At 34.9% G+C, this 20,152-nt stretch overlaps 7 non-coding genes across 7 annotated transcripts; all 7 read left to right on the top strand.

The window, feature by feature from the left end:
- The first annotated feature begins 61 nt into the window (after positions 1-61).
- On the top strand, positions 62-133 carry TRNAP-UGG (transfer RNA proline (anticodon UGG)). The gene has a single exon. It is a non-coding gene; the product is annotated as a tRNA-Pro (tRNA).
- A 756-nt stretch (positions 134-889) lies between these two features.
- On the top strand, positions 890-961 carry TRNAP-CGG (transfer RNA proline (anticodon CGG)). The gene has a single exon. It is a non-coding gene; the product is annotated as a tRNA-Pro (tRNA).
- Positions 962-2,671: 1,710 nt separating this feature from the next.
- Positions 2,672-2,743, top strand: TRNAP-CGG (transfer RNA proline (anticodon CGG)). Its single transcript has one exon. It is a non-coding gene; the product is annotated as a tRNA-Pro (tRNA).
- Positions 2,744-3,499: 756 nt separating this feature from the next.
- Positions 3,500-3,571, top strand: TRNAP-CGG (transfer RNA proline (anticodon CGG)). The gene has a single exon. It is a non-coding gene; the product is annotated as a tRNA-Pro (tRNA).
- A 5,722-nt stretch (positions 3,572-9,293) lies between these two features.
- On the top strand, positions 9,294-9,365 carry TRNAP-CGG (transfer RNA proline (anticodon CGG)). The gene has a single exon. It is a non-coding gene; the product is annotated as a tRNA-Pro (tRNA).
- Positions 9,366-17,834: 8,469 nt separating this feature from the next.
- On the top strand, positions 17,835-17,906 carry TRNAP-CGG (transfer RNA proline (anticodon CGG)). The gene has a single exon. It is a non-coding gene; the product is annotated as a tRNA-Pro (tRNA).
- A 1,711-nt stretch (positions 17,907-19,617) lies between these two features.
- Positions 19,618-19,689, top strand: TRNAP-CGG (transfer RNA proline (anticodon CGG)). Its single transcript has one exon. It is a non-coding gene; the product is annotated as a tRNA-Pro (tRNA).
- Positions 19,690-20,152: the final 463 nt, after the last annotated feature.

Here is a 20,152-nt window from a genome sequence, read left to right on the forward strand (position 1 = left end):
TAAATAATTTGAGTTTTACTTTAAAAATGGTAAAATCTGAATGAGAAGACCTTAGGCAGATGGCTCGTTGGTCTAGGGGTATGATTCTCGCTTTGGGTGCGAAAGGTCCCGGGTTCAAATCCCGGACGAGCCCATCTCTTCATATCTGATAGTATTTAATAGCATTTTAAAATACTCACTAATGTATACAAATACTCACTAATGTATACAAACAGTTTTACTTACAATTTCATTAATATACATAAAAAGACATGCACAGTGTGCTCGTTGATTCTTGCTTAGGGTGCGAGAGATCCCCGGTACAAATTCCGGATGAGCCCATCTTTTAAAGGTATATACTTATGCATACTTAGTAAAATGTCAACCATTTGGTGGTATATTGGGTAAACTATAGATTCCATTTTGTCTAAGTAACCTTGAGTGGCTTAAAAGTCTAAATTTGACAAACAAAAAACTGTCAAAATGAAATTACAGGTTTTTCTCTTACCTTTCTTTTTTCTAAATAACCCTGAGTGGCTTAAAAGAATAGTATCATTATGACTAACAAAAAGATCAACAATAAATTGCTGGTGTTTATTTTGTCTTTCTTCTGGGTCTGCATGCTTGAGTTGCACACAGTATGAGACAAGTCTTAGGTTCCAGCTATTAGAAAAGTTAAAACTCTATAGGAACCCATAAATCTTGGCACTGAAATTTCCAAATATGCATACTTGGACCAAAAATTGACCTTAAGGAAACATTTTAGCTATGCTACAAATAATTTTTTTAAATAGTTATGGTATTTTTAAAATGTAACATCTTTTTTTCCAGCTTATTGCATTTTTTTATTAAATAATTTGAGTTTGACTTTAAAAATGGTAAAATCTGAATGAGAAGACCTTAGGCAGATGGCTCGTTGGTCTAGGGGTATGATTCTCGCTTCGGGTGCGAGAGGTCCCGGGTTCAAATCCCAGACGAGCCCATCTCTTCATGTACTTTTAAAGTCCTTAATATCTGATAGTATTTAATAGCATTTTAAAATACTCACTAATGTATACAAACAGTTTTACTTACAATTTCATTAATATACATAAAAAAGACATGCACAGTGGGCTCGTTGATTCTTGCTTAGGGTGCGAGAGATCCCCGGTACAAATCCCGGATGAGCCCATCTTTTAAAGGTATATACTTATGCATACTTAGTCAAATGTCAACCATTTGGTGGTATATTGGGTAAACTATAGATTCCATTTTGTCTAAGTAACCTTGAGTGGCTTAAAAGTCTAATTTTGACAAACAAAAAACTGTCAAAATGAAATTACAGGTTTTTCTCTTACCTTTCTTTTTTCTAAATAACCCTGAGTGGCTTAAAAGAATAGTATCATTATGACTAACAAAAAGATCAACAATAAATTGCAGGTGTTTATTTTGTCTTTCTTCTGGGTCTGCATGCTTGAGTTGCACACAGTATGTGACAAGTCTTAGGTTCCAACTATCAAAAAAAGTCCAAACTCTATTGGGACCTCTAAATATTGGCACTGCACATTTCTAATATACATACTTGGATAACAAGTAACCTTAAGTTATTATTTGCAATGCTACATACACATTTTTTGTTTTAAGTTGTTATGTTATTTTTAAAATGTTTCATCTTCATTAAATGAAATTGTGTGTTTTCTCCAGTTATTTGCATTTTTTCTTAAATAATTAGAGTTTTACTTTAAAAATGTTAAAAACTGAATAAGAAATTATTTGGCTAGTGGCTTGTTGGTCAGGGTGTATGATTCTTGCTTCGGGTGCAAAAGGTCCCAGGTTCATATCCTGGATGAGCCTGTTTTCTCAGGTTCTTTAAAAGTGCTTAGTTCAATTATCTGATAGTATTTTAAAATACTAATGTATTCCAACAGTTTAACTTCCAATTTCATTAGTATACATGAAAATACATGAACAGTAGGCTCGTTGTTATAGGGGTATGATTGTCGCTTAGGGTGCGAGAGGTACTGGGATTAAATCGCAGACGAGCCCATCTTCTCAGGTTCTTTTAAATACCATGGTTCCATTATCTGATTGATGTCAATTGCCTGAGTCAAAAGCATCAAGTGAATTTTTCTTTTGCCAATCCATAAAAAAAGTATATACTTATGCATATTTAGTAAACTGTCAACCATTTGGTGGTATATTGGGTAAACTGTAGATTCCATTTTGTCTAAGTAACTTTGAGTGGCTTCAAAGAAGTCTCATTTTGACAAATAAAAAACAGTCAAAATGAAATTACAGGTTTTTCTCTTACCTTGCTTTTTTCTAAGAAACAATGAGTGGCTTAAAAGAATAGTCTCTTTTTGACAAACAAAAAGGTCAACAATTAATTGCAGGTTTTTGTTTTTTTCTTTCTTCTTGGTCTGTATGCTTAAGTTGCACACAGTATGAGACAAGTCTTAGGTTCCAGCTATTAGAAAAGTTAAAACTCTATAGGAACCCATAAATCTTGGCACTGAAATTTCCAAATATGCATACTTGGACCAAAAATTGACCTTAAGGAAACATTTTAGCTATGCTACAAATAATTTCTTTAAATAGTTATGGTATTTTTAAAATGTAACATCTTTTTTTCCAGCTTATTGCATTTTTTATTAAATAATTTGAGTTTTACTTTAAAAATGGTAAAATCTGAATGAGAAGACCTTAGGCAGATGGCTCGTTGGTCTAGGGGTATGATTCTCGCTTCGGGTGCGAGAGGTCCCGGGATCAAATCCCGGACGAGCCCATCTCTTCATATCTGATAGTATTTAATAGCATTTTAAAATACTCACTAATGTATACAAATACTCACTAATGTATACAAACAGTTTTACTTACAATTTCATTAATATACATAAAAAGACATGCACAGTGTGCTCGTTGATTCTTGCTTAGGGTGCGAGAGATCCCCGGTACAAATTCCGGATGAGCCCATCTTTTAAAGGTATATACTTATGCATACTTAGTAAAATGTCAACCATTTGGTGGTATATTGGGTAAACTATAGATTCCATTTTGTCTAAGTAACCTTGAGTGGCTTAAAAGTCTAAATTTGACAAACAAAAAACTGTCAAAATGAAATTACAGGTTTTTCTCTTACCTTTCTTTTTTCTAAATAACCCTGAGTGGCTTAAAAGAATAGTATCATTATGACTAACAAAAAGATCAACAATAAATTGCTGGTGTTTATTTTGTCTTTCTTCTGGGTCTGCATGCTTGAGTTGCACACAGTATGAGACAAGTCTTAGGTTCCAGCTATTAGAAAAGTTAAAACTCTATAGGAACCCATAAATCTTGGCACTGAAATTTCCAAATATGCATACTTGGACCAAAAATTGACCTTAAGGAAACATTTTAGCTATGCTACAAATAATTTTTTTAAATAGTTATGGTATTTTTAAAATGTAACATCTTTTTTTCCAGCTTATTGCATTTTTTTATTAAATAATTTGAGTTTGACTTTAAAAATGGTAAAATCTGAATGAGAAGACCTTAGGCAGATGGCTCGTTGGTCTAGGGGTATGATTCTCGCTTCGGGTGCGAGAGGTCCCGGGTTCAAATCCCAGACGAGCCCATCTCTTCATGTACTTTTAAAGTCCTTAATATCTGATAGTATTTAATAGCATTTTAAAATACTCACTAATGTATACAAACAGTTTTACTTACAATTTCATTAATATACATAAAAAAGACATGCACAGTGGGCTCGTTGATTCTTGCTTAGGGTGCGAGAGATCCCCGGTACAAATCCCGGATGAGCCCATCTTTTAAAGGTATATACTTATGCATACTTAGTCAAATGTCAACCATTTGGTGGTATATTGGGTAAACTATAGATTCCATTTTGTCTAAGTAACCTTGAGTGGCTTAAAAGTCTAATTTTGACAAACAAAAAACTGTCAAAATGAAATTACAGGTTTTTCTCTTACCTTTCTTTTTTCTAAATAACCCTGAGTGGCTTAAAAGAATAGTATCATTATGACTAACAAAAAGATCAACAATAAATTGCAGGTGTTTATTTTGTCTTTCTTCTGGGTCTGCATGCTTGAGTTGCACACAGTATGTGACAAGTCTTAGGTTCCAACTATCAAAAAAAGTCCAAACTCTATTGGGACCTCTAAATATTGGCACTGCACATTTCTAATATACATACTTGGATAACAAGTAACCTTAAGTTATTATTTGCAATGCTACATACACATTTTTTGTTTTAAGTTGTTATGTTATTTTTAAAATGTTTCATCTTCATTAAATGAAATTGTGTGTTTTCTCCAGTTATTTGCATTTTTTCTTAAATAATTAGAGTTTTACTTTAAAAATGTTAAAAACTGAATAAGAAATTATTTGGCTAGTGGCTTGTTGGTCAGGGTGTATGATTCTTGCTTCGGGTGCAAAAGGTCCCAGGTTCATATCCTGGATGAGCCTGTTTTCTCAGGTTCTTTAAAAGTGCTTAGTTCAATTATCTGATAGTATTTTAAAATACTAATGTATTCCAACAGTTTAACTTCCAATTTCATTAGTATACATGAAAATACATGAACAGTAGGCTCGTTGTTATAGGGGTATGATTGTCGCTTAGGGTGCGAGAGGTACTGGGATTAAATCGCAGACGAGCCCATCTTCTCAGGTTCTTTTAAATACCATGGTTCCATTATCTGATTGATGTCAATTGCCTGAGTCAAAAGCATCAAGTGAATTTTTCTTTTGCCAATCCATAAAAAAAGTATATACTTATGCATATTTAGTAAACTGTCAACCATTTGGTGGTATATTGGGTAAACTGTAGATTCCATTTTGTCTAAGTAACTTTGAGTGGCTTCAAAGAAGTCTCATTTTGACAAATAAAAAACAGTCAAAATGAAATTACAGGTTTTTCTCTTACCTTGCTTTTTTCTAAGAAACAATGAGTGGCTTAAAAGAATAGTCTCTTTTTGACAAACAAAAAGGTCAACAATTAATTGCAGGTTTTTGTTTTTTTCTTTCTTCTTGGTCTGTATGCTTAAGTTGCACACAGTATGAGACAAGTCTTAGGTTCCAGCTATTAGAAAAGTTAAACCTCTATAGGAACCCATAAATCTTTGTACTGAAATTTCCAAATATGCATACTTGGACCAAAAATTGACCTTAAGGAAACATTTTAGCTATGCTATAAATAATTTTTTTAAATAGTTATGGTATTTTTAAAATGTAACATCTTTTTTTCCAGCTTATTGCATTTTTTTATTAAATAATTTGAGTTTTACTTTAAAAATGGTAAAATCTGAATGAGAAGACCTTAGGCAGATGGCTCGTTGGTCTACGAGTATGATTTTCCCTTCGGGTGCTAGAGGTCCCGGGTTCAAATCCCGGACGAGCCCATCTCTTCATGTACTTTTAAAGTCCTTAATATCTGATAGTATTTAATAGCATTTTAAAATACTCACTAATGTATACAAACAGTTTTACTTACAATTTCATTAATATACATAAAAAGACATGCACAGTGGGCTCGTTGATTCTTGCTTAGGGTGCGAGAGATCCCCGGTACAAATCCCGGATGAGCCCATCTTTTAAAGGTATATACTTATGCATACTTAGTAAAATGTCAACCATTTGGTGGTATATTGGGTAAACTATAGATTCCATTTTGTCTAAGTAACCTTGAGTGGCTTAAAAGTCTAATTTTGACAAACAAAAAACTGTCAAAATGAAATTACAGGTTTTTCTCTTACCTTTCTTTTTTCTAAATAACCCTGAGTGGCTTAAAAGAATAGTATCATTATGACTAACAAAAAGATCAACAATAAATTGCAGGTGTTTATTTTGTCTTTCTTCTGGGTCTGCATGCTTGAGTTGCACACAGTATGTGACAAGTCTTAGGTTCCAACTATCAAAAAAAGTCCAAACTCTATTGGGACCTCTAAATATTGGCACTGCACATTTCTAATATACATACTTGGATAACAAGTAACCTTAAGTTATTATTTGCAATGCTACATACACATTTTTTGTTTTAAGTTGTTATGTTATTTTTAAAATGTTTCATCTTCATTAAATGAAATTGTGTGTTTTCTCCAGTTATTTGCATTTTTTCTTAAATAATTAGAGTTTTACTTTAAAAATGTTAAAAACTGAATAAGAAATTATTTGGCTAGTGGCTTGTTGGTCAGGGTGTATGATTCTTGCTTCGGGTGCAAAAGGTCCCAGGTTCATATCCTGGATGAGCCTGTTTTCTCAGGTTCTTTAAAAGTGCTTAGTTCAATTATCTGATAGTATTTTAAAATACTAATGTATTCCAACAGTTTAACTTCCAATTTCATTAGTATACATGAAAATACATGAACAGTAGGCTCGTTGTTATAGGGGTATGATTGTCGCTTAGGGTGCGAGAGGTACTGGGATTAAATCGCAGACGAGCCCATCTTCTCAGGTTCTTTTAAATACCATGGTTCCATTATCTGATTGATGTCAATTGCCTGAGTCAAAAGCATCAAGTGAATTTTTCTTTTGCCAATCCATAAAAAAAGTATATACTTATGCATATTTAGTAAACTGTCAACCATTTGGTGGTATATTGGGTAAACTGTAGATTCCATTTTGTCTAAGTAACTTTGAGTGGCTTCAAAGAAGTCTCATTTTGACAAATAAAAAACAGTCAAAATGAAATTACAGGTTTTTCTCTTACCTTGCTTTTTTCTAAGAAACAATGAGTGGCTTAAAAGAATAGTCTCTTTTTGACAAACAAAAAGGTCAACAATTAATTGCAGGTTTTTGTTTTTTTCTTTCTTCTTGGTCTGTATGCTTAAGTTGCACACAGTATGAGACAAGTCTTAGGTTCCAGCTATTAGAAAAGTTAAACCTCTATAGGAACCCATAAATCTTTGTACTGAAATTTCCAAATATGCATACTTGGACCAAAAATTGACCTTAAGGAAACATTTTAGCTATGCTATAAATAATTTTTTTAAATAGTTATGGTATTTTTAAAATGTAACATCTTTTTTTCCAGCTTATTGCATTTTTTTATTAAATAATTTGAGTTTTACTTTAAAAATGGTAAAATCTGAATGAGAAGACCTTAGGCAGATGGCTCGTTGGTCTACGAGTATGATTTTCCCTTCGGGTGCTAGAGGTCCCGGGTTCAAATCCCGGACGAGCCCATCTCTTCATGTACTTTTAAAGTCCTTAATATCTGATAGTATTTAATAGCATTTTAAAATACTCACTAATGTATACAAACAGTTTTACTTACAATTTCATTAATATACATAAAAAGACATGCACAGTGGGCTCGTTGATTCTTGCTTAGGGTGCGAGAGATCCCCGGTACAAATCCCGGATGAGCCCATCTTTTAAAGGTATATACTTATGCATACTTAGTAAAATGTCAACCATTTGGTGGTATATTGGGTAAACTATAGATTCCATTTTGTCTAAGTAACCTTGAGTGGCTTAAAAGTCTAATTTTGACAAACAAAAAACTGTCAAAATGAAATTACAGGTTTTTCTCTTACCTTTCTTTTTTCTAAATAACCCTGAGTGGCTTAAAAGAATAGTATCATTATGACTAACAAAAAGATCAACAATAAATTGCAGGTGTTTATTTTGTCTTTCTTCTGGGTCTGCATGCTTGAGTTGCACACAGTATGTGACAAGTCTTAGGTTCCAACTATCAAAAAAAGTCCAAACTCTATTGGGACCTCTAAATATTGGCACTGCACATTTCTAATATACATACTTGGATAACAAGTAACCTTAAGTTATTATTTTTGCAATGCTACATACACATTTTTTGTTTTAAGTTGTTATGTTATTTTTAAAACGTTTCATCTTCATTAAATGAAATTGTGTGTTTTCTCCAGTTATTTGCATTTTTTCATAAATAATTAGAGTTTTACTTTAAAAATGTTAAAAACTGAATAAGAAATTATTTGGCTAGTGGCTTGTTGGTCAGGGTGTATGATTCTTGCTTCAGGTGCAAAAGGTCCCAGGTTCATATCCTGGATGAGCCTGTTTTCTCAGGTTCTTTAAAAGTGCTTAGTTCAATTATCTGATAGTATTTTAAAATACTAATGTAGTCCAACAGTTTCACTTCCAATTTCATTAGTATACATGAAAATACATGAACAGTAGGCTCGTTGTTATAGGGGTATGATTCTCGCTTAGGGTGCGAGAGGTCCTGCGATTAAATCGCAGACGAGCCCATCTTCTCAGGTTCTTTTAAATACCATGGTTCCATTATCTGATTGATATCAATTGCCTGAGTCAAAAGCATCAAGTGAATTTTTCTTTTGCCAATCCATAAAAAAAAGTACAGGTTGAGTCTCCCTTATCCAAAATGCTTGGGACCAGAGGTACTTTGGATATGGGATTTTTCCGTATTTTGGAATAATTGCATACCATTATGAGATATCATGGTGATGGGACCTAAATCTAAGCACAGAATGCATTTATGTTACATACACACCTTATACACACAGCCTGAAGGTCATTTTAGCCAATATTTTTTATAACTTTGTGCATTAAACAAAGTGTGTGTACATACACACAATTCATTTATGTTTCATATACACCTTATACACACAGCCTGAAGGTCATTTAATACAATATTTTTAATAACTTTGTGTATTAAACAAAGTTTGTGTACATTGAGACATCAAAAAACAAAGGTTTCACTATCTCACTCTCACTCAAAAAAGTCCGTATTTCGGAATATTCCGTATTTCGGAATATATGGATATGGGATACTCAACCTGTATATACTTATGCATATTTAGTAAACTGTCAACCATTTGGTGGTATATTGGGTAAACTGTAGATTCCATTTTGTCTAAGTAACTTTGAGTGGCTTCAAAGAAGTCTCATTTTGACAAATAAAAAACAGTCAAAATGAAATTACAGGTTTTTCTCTTACCTTGCTTTTTTCTAAGAAACAATGAGTGGCTTAAAAGAATAGTTTCTTTTTGACAAACAAAAAGGTCAACAATTAATTGCAGGTTTTTGTTTTTTTCTTTCTTCTTGGTCTGTATGCTTAAGTTGCACACAGTATGAGACAAGTCTTAGGTTCCAGCTATTAGAAAAGTTAAAACTCTATAGGAACCCATAAATCTTGGGACTGAAATTTCCAAATATGCATACTTGGACCAAAAATTGACCTTAAGGAAACATTTTAGCTATGCTACAAATAATTTTTTTAAATAGTTATGGTATTTTTAAAATGTAACATCTTTTTTTCCAGCTTATTGCATTTTTTTATTAAATAATTTGAGTTTTACTTTAAAAATTGTAAAATCTGAATGAGAAGACCTTAGGCAGATGGCTCGTTGGTCTAGGGGTATGATTCTCGCTTCGGGTGCGAGAGGTCCCGGGTTCAAATCCCGGACGAGCCCATCTCTTCATGTACTTTTAAAGTCCTTAATATCTGATAGTATTTAATAGCATTTTAAAATACTCACTAATGTATACAAACAGTTTTACTTACAATTTCATTAATATACATAAAAAAGACATGCACAGTGGGCTCGTTGATTCTTGCTTAGGGTGCGAGAGATCCCCGGTACAAATCCCGGATGAGCCCATCTTTTAAAGGTATATACTTATGCATACTTAGTAAAATGTCAACCATTTGGTGGTATATTGGGTAAACTATAGATTCCATTTTGTCTAAGTAACCTTGAGTGGCTTAAAAGTCTAATTTTGACAAACAAAAAACTGTCAAAATGAAATTACAGGTTTTTCTCTTACCTTTCTTTTTTCTAAATAACCCTGAGTGGCTTAAAAGAATAGTATCATTATGACTAACAAAAAGATCAACAATAAATTGCAGGTGTTTATTTTGTCTTTCTTCTGGGTCTGCATGCTTGAGTTGCACACAGTATGTGACAAGTCTTAGGTTCCAACTATCAAAAAAAGTCCAAACTCTATTGGGACCTCTAAATATTGGCACTGCACATTTCTAATATACATACTTGGATAACAAGTAACCTTAAGTTATTATTTGCAATGCTACATACACATTTTTTGTTTTAAGTTGTTATGTTATTTTTAAAATGTTTCATCTTCATTAAATGAAATTGTGTGTTTTCTCCAGTTATTTGCATTTTTTCTTAAATAATTAGGGGTATATGCAATAGCGGGCGAAATCGCGGCAATTATCGCCGTTTTTTCAATTCGACCAAATTCGCCAGGTGAATTCCGGAAGGTGGCTTCCGGAATTCACCATATGCAATGAAAAACGGATTCGCCAGAGTCGCGGGCGAAAATCGGCCGATTTTGCGGATTTTACCGCGATTTTAAAAAACGGGAAAAAACGGGGAAAAACCCGAAAAAAAAATGGCGTGGGGTCCCCCCTCCAAAGCATAACCAGCCTCGGGCTCATCGAGCTGGTCCTGGTTCTAAAAATGCAGGGGAAAAATCGGGCAGGGATCCCCCGTATTTTTAAAACCAGCACCGGGCTCTGCGCCTGATGCTGGTGCCAAAAATACGGGGGACAAAACGAGTAGGGGTCCCCCGTATTTTTAACACCAGCATCGGGCTCCACTAGCTGGACAGATAATGCCACAGCCGGGGGTCACTTTTATACAGTGCCCTGCGGCCGTGGCATCAAATATCCAACTAGTCACCCCTGGCCGGGGTACCCTGGGGGAATGGGGACCCCTTCAATCAAGGGGTCCCCCCCCCCAGCCACCCAAGGGCCAGGGGTGAAGCCCGAGGCTGTCCCCCCCCATCCAATGGGCTGCGGATGGGGGGGCTGATAGCCTTTGTGTTCAAAAAAAAAGATATTGTTTTTTCCATTAGTACTACAAGTCCCAGCAAGCCTCCCCTGCAAGCTGGTACTTGGAGAACCACAAGTACCAGCATGCGGGAGAAAAATGGGCCCGCTGGTACCTGTAGTACTACTGGGAAAAAAATACCCAAATAAAAACAGGACACACACACCGTCGACAGTAAAACTTTATTTCATACGTCGACACACACATACTTACCTATGTTCACACGCCGACATCGGTCCTCTTCTCCATGTAGAATCCACGGATACCTGAAAAGAAAAGATCAATTATACTCACCTCAACAGGCTCCAGAGATAAATCCACGGACTTGGCAAAAAAAGAAAGCGCATTTACCCGCACCAAAAACGGACTGAAAGGTGTCCCATGCTGACACATGGGACACCTATCCACGATTAAGATCTGTCAGTGACAGTTGTCACTGACAGGTCTCTAAGCCAATCAGGAAGCGCAACTTCGTTGCGCTAACCTGATTGGCTGATCGCTGTGACAGCGCATCGCACAGCTCCCTCCATTATATTCAATGGTGGGAACTTAGCGGCTAGCGGTGGGGTCACCCGCCGGTCACCGCTGACCGGCGGGTGACCTCACCGCTAGCCGCTAAGTTCCCACCATTGAATATAATGGAGGGAGCTGTGCGATGCGCTGTCACAGCGATCAGCCAATCAGGTTAGCGCAACGAAGTTGCGCTTCCTGATTGGCTTAGAGACCTGTCAGTGACAACTGTCACTGACAGATCTTAATCGTGGATAGGTGTCCCATGTGTCAGCATGGGACACCTTTCAGTCCGTTTTTGGTGCGGGTAAATGCGCTTTCTTTTTTTGCCAAGTCCGTGGATTTATCTCTGGAGCCTGTTGAGGTGAGTATAATTGATCTTTTATTTTCAGGTACCCCGGGATTCTACATGGAGAAGAGGACCGATGTCGGCGTGTGAACATAGGTAAGTATGTGTGTGTCGGCAGTGTGTAATAAAGTTTTACTGTCGACGGTGTCTGTGTCCTGTTTTTATTTGGGTATTTTTTTTCCATTAGAACTACAGGTACCAGCGGGCCCGTTTTTCTCCCGCATGCTGGTACTTGTGGTTCTCCAAGTACCAGCTTGCAGGGGAGGCTTGCTGGGACTTGTAGTACTAATGGAAAAAACAATATCTTTTTTTTTGAACACAAAGGCTATCAGCCCCCCCATCCGCAGCCCATTGGATGGGGGGGGACAGCCTCGGGCTTCACCCCTGGCCCTTGGGTGGCTGGGGGGGGGGGACCCCTTGATTGAAGGGGTCCCCATTCCCCCAGGGTACCCCGGCCAGGGGTGACTAGTTGGATATTTGATGCCACGGCCGCAGGGCACTGTATAAAAGTGACCCCCGGCTGTGGCATTATCTGTCCAGCTAGTGGAGCCTGATGCTGGTGTTAAAAATACGGGGGACCCCTACTCGTTTTGTCCCCCGTATTTTTGGCACCAGCACCAGGCGCAGAGCCCGGTGCTGGTTTTAAAAATACGGGGGATCCCCTGTCAATTTTTTCCCCGCATTTTTAGAACCAGGACCAGCTCAATGAGCCCGAGGCTGGTTATGCTTTGGAGGGGGGACCCCACGCCATTTTTTCCCCGGATTTTACCGTTCCAGCAATAAAAAAAATAAAACAATAAAAATATTATTTTAAAAAATATATAAATAATATTTGTGCCTCCCCCAAAAAAAAAAAAAAAAACCTAATCCCTTCTAATATAAATAGATCTGCTATTCCTAAAAAAAAAAACACAAAAAAAAACATGTTTAAAAATTTTTTATTTGTTTTCACCCTCCAAAGTGTGGCGGAGTGAAAATCGCGAATTTGCTGTCTAAAAGCACTGCAGGCGAATTTCCAAACTTGAATTGAATATGCTGGAGGCGAATTGCAGCATCTGTACCATTGCAGAAAAGGCGAATTCGGAAAAAGGCGAATTGAGAAAAGGCGAATTTTGACGGGCCGTTTTTTTGCGAAAAATGACTGCACTGCATAGGCGAATTGATTTTTGGAGGCGAAAACGGCCCGGAATTCGCCTATTTTGCCAATTCGCCCGCTATTGCATATACCCCTTAGAGTTTTACTTTAAAAATGTTAAAAACTGAATAAGAAATTATTTGGCTAGTGGCTTGTTGGTCAGGGTGTATGATTCTTGCTTCGGGTGCAAAAGGTCCCAGGTTCATATCCTGGATGAGCCTGTTTTCTCAGGTTCTTTAAAAGTGCTTAGTTCAATTATCTGATAGTATTTTAAAATACTAATGTATTCCAACAGTTTAACTTCCAATTTCATTAGTATACATGAAAATACATGAACAGTAGGCTCGTTGTTATAGGGGTATGATTGTCGCTTAGGGTGCGAGAGGTACTGGGATTAAATCGCAGACGAGCCCATCTTCTCAGGTTCTTTTAAATACCATGGTTCCATTATCTGATTGATGTCAATTGCCTGAGTCAAAAGCATCAAGTGAATTTTTCTTTTGCCAATCCATAAAAAAAGTATATACTTATGCATATTTAGTAAACTGTCAACCATTTGGTGGTATATTGGGTAAACTGTAGATTCCATTTTGTCTAAGTAACTTTGAGTGGCTTCAAAGAAGTCTCATTTTGACAAATAAAAAACAGTCAAAATGAAATTACAGGTTTTTCTCTTACCTTGCTTTTTTCTAAGAAACAATGAGTGGCTTAAAAGAATAGTCTCTTTTTGACAAACAAAAAGGTCAACAATTAATTGCAGGTTTTTGTTTTTTTCTTTCTTCTTGGTCTGTATGCTTAAGTTGCACACAGTATGAGACAAGTCTTAGGTTCCAGCTATTAGAAAAGTTAAACCTCTATAGGAACCCATAAATCTTTGTACTGAAATTTCCAAATATGCATACTTGGACCAAAAATTGACCTTAAGGAAACATTTTAGCTATGCTATAAATAATTTTTTTAAATAGTTATGGTATTTTTAAAATGTAACATCTTTTTTTCCAGCTTATTGCATTTTTTTATTAAATAATTTGAGTTTTACTTTAAAAATGGTAAAATCTGAATGAGAAGACCTTAGGCAGATGGCTCGTTGGTCTACGAGTATGATTTTCCCTTCGGGTGCTAGAGGTCCCGGGTTCAAATCCCGGACGAGCCCATCTCTTCATGTACTTTTAAAGTCCTTAATATCTGATAGTATTTAATAGCATTTTAAAATACTCACTAATGTATACAAACAGTTTTACTTACAATTTCATTAATATACATAAAAAGACATGCACAGTGGGCTCGTTGATTCTTGCTTAGGGTGCGAGAGATCCCCGGTACAAATCCCGGATGAGCCCATCTTTTAAAGGTATATACTTATGCATACTTAGTAAAATGTCAACCATTTGGTGGTATATTGGGTAAACTATAGATTCCATTTTGTCTAAGTAACCTTGAGTGGCTTAAAAGTCTAATTTTGACAAACAAAAAACTGTCAAAATGAAATTACAGGTTTTTCTCTTACCTTTCTTTTTTCTAAATAACCCTGAGTGGCTTAAAAGAATAGTATCATTATGACTAACAAAAAGATCAACAATAAATTGCAGGTGTTTATTTTGTCTTTCTTCTGGGTCTGCATGCTTGAGTTGCACACAGTATGTGACAAGTCTTAGGTTCCAACTATCAAAAAAAGTCCAAACTCTATTGGGACCTCTAAATATTGGCACTGCACATTTCTAATATACATACTTGGATAACAAGTAACCTTAAGTTATTATTTGCAATGCTACATACACATTTTTTGTTTTAAGTTGTTATGTTATTTTTAAAATGTTTCATCTTCATTAAATGAAATTGTGTGTTTTCTCCAGTTATTTGCATTTTTTCTTAAATAATTAGAGTTTTACTTTAAAAATGTTAAAAACTGAATAAGAAATTATTTGGCTAGTGGCTTGTTGGTCAGGGTGTATGATTCTTGCTTCGGGTGCAAAAGGTCCCAGGTTCATATCCTGGATGAGCCTGTTTTCTCAGGTTCTTTAAAAGTGCTTAGTTCAATTATCTGATAGTATTTTAAAATACTAATGTATTCCAACAGTTTAACTTCCAATTTCATTAGTATACATGAAAATACATGAACAGTAGGCTCGTTGTTATAGGGGTATGATTGTCGCTTAGGGTGCGAGAGGTACTGGGATTAAATCGCAGACGAGCCCATCTTCTCAGGTTCTTTTAAATACCATGGTTCCATTATCTGATTGATGTCAATTGCCTGAGTCAAAAGCATCAAGTGAATTTTTCTTTTGCCAATCCATAAAAAAAGTATATACTTATGCATATTTAGTAAACTGTCAACCATTTGGTGGTATATTGGGTAAACTGTAGATTCCATTTTGTCTAAGTAACTTTGAGTGGCTTCAAAGAAGTCTCATTTTGACAAATAAAAAACAGTCAAAATGAAATTACAGGTTTTTCTCTTACCTTGCTTTTTTCTAAGAAACAATGAGTGGCTTAAAAGAATAGTCTCTTTTTGACAAACAAAAAGGTCAACAATTAATTGCAGGTTTTTGTTTTTTTCTTTCTTCTTGGTCTGTATGCTTAAGTTGCACACAGTATGAGACAAGTCTTAGGTTCCAGCTATTAGAAAAGTTAAACCTCTATAGGAACCCATAAATCTTTGTACTGAAATTTCCAAATATGCATACTTGGACCAAAAATTGACCTTAAGGAAACATTTTAGCTATGCTATAAATAATTTTTTTAAATAGTTATGGTATTTTTAAAATGTAACATCTTTTTTTCCAGCTTATTGCATTTTTTTATTAAATAATTTGAGTTTTACTTTAAAAATGGTAAAATCTGAATGAGAAGACCTTAGGCAGATGGCTCGTTGGTCTACGAGTATGATTTTCCCTTCGGGTGCTAGAGGTCCCGGGTTCAAATCCCGGACGAGCCCATCTCTTCATGTACTTTTAAAGTCCTTAATATCTGATAGTATTTAATAGCATTTTAAAATACTCACTAATGTATACAAACAGTTTTACTTACAATTTCATTAATATACATAAAAAGACATGCACAGTGGGCTCGTTGATTCTTGCTTAGGGTGCGAGAGATCCCCGGTACAAATCCCGGATGAGCCCATCTTTTAAAGGTATATACTTATGCATACTTAGTAAAATGTCAACCATTTGGTGGTATATTGGGTAAACTATAGATTCCATTTTGTCTAAGTAACCTTGAGTGGCTTAAAAGTCTAATTTTGACAAACAAAAAACTGTCAAAATGAAATTACAGGTTTTTCTCTTACCTTTCTTTTTTCTAAATAACCCTGAGTGGCTTAAAAGAATAGTATCATTATGACTAACAAAAAGATCAACAATAAATTGCAGGTGTTTATTTTGTCTTTCTTCTGGGTCTGCATGCTTGAGTTGCACACAGTATGTGACAAGTCTTAGGTTCCAACTATCAAAAAAAGTCCAAACTCTATTGGGACCTCTAAATATTGGCACTGCACATTTCTAATATACATACTTGGATAACAAGTAACCTTAAGTTATTATTTTTGCAATGCTACATACACATTTTTTGTTTTAAGTTGTTATGTTATTTTTAAAACGTTTCATCTTCATTAAATTAAATTGTGTGTTTTCTCCAGTTATTTGCATTTTTTCATAAATAATTAGAGTTTTACTTTAAAAATGTTAAAAACTGAATAAGAAATTATTTGGCTAGTGGCTTGTTGGTCAGGGTGTATGATTCTTGCTTCAGGTGCAAAAGGTCCCAGGTTCATATCCTGGATGAGCCTGTTTTCTCAGGTTCTTTAAAAGTGCTTAGTTCAATTATCTGATAGTATTTTAAAATACTAATGTAGTCCAACAGTTTCACTTCCAATTTCATTAGTATACATGAAAATACATGAACAGTAGGCTCGTTGTTATAGGGGTATGATTCTCGCTTAGGGTGCGAGAGGTCCTGCGATTAAATCGCAGACGAGCCCATCTTCTCAGGTTCTTTTAAATACCATGGTTCCATTATCTGATTGATATCAATTGCCTGAGTCAAAAGCATCAAGTGAATTTTTCTTTTGCCAATCCATAAAAAAAAGTACAGGTTGAGTCTCCCTTATCCAAAATGCTTGGGACCAGAGGTACTTTGGATATGGGATTTTTCCGTATTTTGGAATAATTGCATACCATTATGAGATATCATGGTGATGGGACCTAAATCTAAGCACAGAATGCATTTATGTTACATACACACCTTATACACACAGCCTGAAGGTCATTTTAGCCAATATTTTTTATAACTTTGTGCATTAAACAAAGTGTGTGTACATACACACAATTCATTTATGTTTCATATACACCTTATACACACAGCCTGAAGGTCATTTAATACAATATTTTTAATAACTTTGTGTATTAAACAAAGTTTGTGTACATTGAGACATCAAAAAACAAAGGTTTCACTATCTCACTCTCACTCAAAAAAGTCCGTATTTCGGAATATTCCGTATTTCGGAATATATGGATATGGGATACTCAACCTGTATATACTTATGCATATTTAGTAAACTGTCAACCATTTGGTGGTATATTGGGTAAACTGTAGATTCCATTTTGTCTAAGTAACTTTGAGTGGCTTCAAAGAAGTCTCATTTTGACAAATAAAAAACAGTCAAAATGAAATTACAGGTTTTTCTCTTACCTTGCTTTTTTCTAAGAAACAATGAGTGGCTTAAAAGAATAGTTTCTTTTTGACAAACAAAAAGGTCAACAATTAATTGCAGGTTTTTGTTTTTTTCTTTCTTCTTGGTCTGTATGCTTAAGTTGCACACAGTATGAGACAAGTCTTAGGTTCCAGCTATTAGAAAAGTTAAAACTCTATAGGAACCCATAAATCTTGGGACTGAAATTTCCAAATATGCATACTTGGACCAAAAATTGACCTTAAGGAAACATTTTAGCTATGCTACAAATAATTTTTTTAAATAGTTATGGTATTTTTAAAATGTAACATCTTTTTTTCCAGCTTATTGCATTTTTTTATTAAATAATTTGAGTTTTACTTTAAAAATTGTAAAATCTGAATGAGAAGACCTTAGGCAGATGGCTCGTTGGTCTAGGGGTATGATTCTCGCTTCGGGTGCGAGAGGTCCCGGGTTCAAATCCCGGACGAGCCCATCTCTTCATGTACTTTTAAAGTCCTTAATATCTGATAGTATTTAATAGCATTTTAAAATACTCACTAATGTATACAAACAGTTTTACTTACAATTTCATTAATATACATAAAAAAGACATGCACAGTGGGCTCGTTGATTCTTGCTTAGGGTGCGAGAGATCCCCGGTACAAATCCCGGATGAGCCCATCTTTTAAAGGTATATACTTATGCATACTTAGTAAAATGTCAACCATTTGGTGGTATATTGGGTAAACTATAGATTCCATTTTGTCTAAGTAACCTTGAGTGGCTTAAAAGTCTAATTTTGACAAACAAAAAACTGTCAAAATGAAATTACAGGTTTTTCTCTTACCTTTCTTTTTTCTAAATAACCCTGAGTGGCTTAAAAGAATAGTATCATTATGACTAACAAAAAGATCAACAATAAATTGCAGGTGTTTATTTTGTCTTTCTTCTGGGTCTGCATGCTTGAGTTGCACACAGTATGTGATAAGTCTTAGGTTCCAACTATCAAAAAAAGTCCAAACTCTATTGGGACCTCTAAATATTGGCACTGCACATTTCTAATATACATACTTGGATAACAAGTAACCTTAAGTTATTATTTGCAATGCTACATACACATTTTTTGTTTTAAGTTGTTATGTTATTTTTAAAATGTTTCATCTTCATTAAATGAAATTGTGTGTTTTCTCCAGTTATTTGCATTTTTTCTTAAATAATTAGAGTTTTACTTTAAAAATGTTAAAAACTGAATAAGAAATTATTTGGCTAGTGGCTTGTTGGTCAGGGTGTATGATTCTCGCTTCGGGTGCAAAAGGTCCCAGGTTCATATCCTGGATGAGCCTGTTTTCTCAGGTTCTTTAAAAGTGCTTAGTTCAATTATCTGATAGTATTTTAAAATACTAATGTATTCCAACAGTTTCACTTCCAATTTCATTAGTATACATGAAAATACATGAACAGTAGGCTCGTTGGTATAGGGGTATGATTCTCGCTTAGGGTGCGAGAGGTCCTGCGATTAAATCGCAGACGAGCCCATCTTCTCAGGTTCTTTTAAATACCATGGTTCCATTATCTGATTGATGTCAATTGCCTGAGTCAAAAGCATCAAGTGAATTTTTCTTTTGCCAATCCATAAAAAAAAGTATATACTTATGCATATTTAGTAAACTGTCAACCATTTGGTGGTATATTGGGTAAACTGTAGATTCCATTTTGTCTAAGTAACTTTGAGTGGCTTCAAAGAAGTCTCATTTTGACAAATAAAAAACTATCAAAATGAAATTACAGGTTTTTCTCTTACCTTGCTTTTTTCTAAGAAACAATGAGTGGCTTAAAAGAATAGTCTCTTTTTGACAAACAAAAAGGTCAACAATTAATTGCAGGTTTTTGTTTTTTTCTTTCTTCTTGGTCTGTATGCTTAAGTTGCACACAGTATGAGACAAGTCTTAGGTTCCAGCTATTAGAAAAGTTAAAACTCTATAGGAACCCATAAATCTTGGCACTGAAATTTCCAAATATGCATACTTGGACCAAAAATTGACCTTAAGGAAACATTTTAGCTATGCTATAAATATTTTTTTTAAATAGTTATGGTATTTTTAAAATGTAACATCTTTTTTTCCAGCTTATTGCATTTTTTATTAAATAATTTGAGTTTTACTTTAAAAATGGTAAAATCTGAATGAGAAGACCTTAGGCAGATGGCTCGTTGGTCTAGGGGTATGATTCTCGCTTCGGGTGCGAGAGGTCCCGGGTTCAAATCCTGGACGAGCCCATCTCTTCATGTACTTTTAATATCTGATAGTATTTAATAGCATTTTAAAATACTCACTAATGTATACAAACAGTTTTACTTACAATTTCATTAATATACATAAAAAAGACATGCACAGTGGGCTCGTTGATTCTTGCTTAGGGTGCGAGAGATCCCCGGTACAAATCCCGGATGAGCCCATCTTTTAAAGGTATATACTTATGCATACTTAGTAAAATGTCAACCATTTGGTGGTATATTGGGTAAACTATAGATTCCATTTTGTCTAAGTAACCTTGAGTGGCTTAAAAGTCTAATTTTGACAAACAAAAAACTGTCAAAATGAAATTACAGGTTTTTCTCTTACCTTTCTTTTTTCTAAATAACCCTGAGTGGCTTAAAAGAATAGTATCATTATGACTAACAAAAAGATCAACAATAAATTGCAGGTGTTTATTTTGTCTTTCTTCTGGGTCTGCATGCT

Source organism: Pseudophryne corroboree, chromosome 3 (genome assembly GCF_028390025.1).
Source record: "Pseudophryne corroboree isolate aPseCor3 chromosome 3, aPseCor3.hap2, whole genome shotgun sequence".
In the NCBI taxonomy this organism is placed as follows: domain Eukaryota; kingdom Metazoa; phylum Chordata; class Amphibia; order Anura; family Myobatrachidae; genus Pseudophryne; species Pseudophryne corroboree.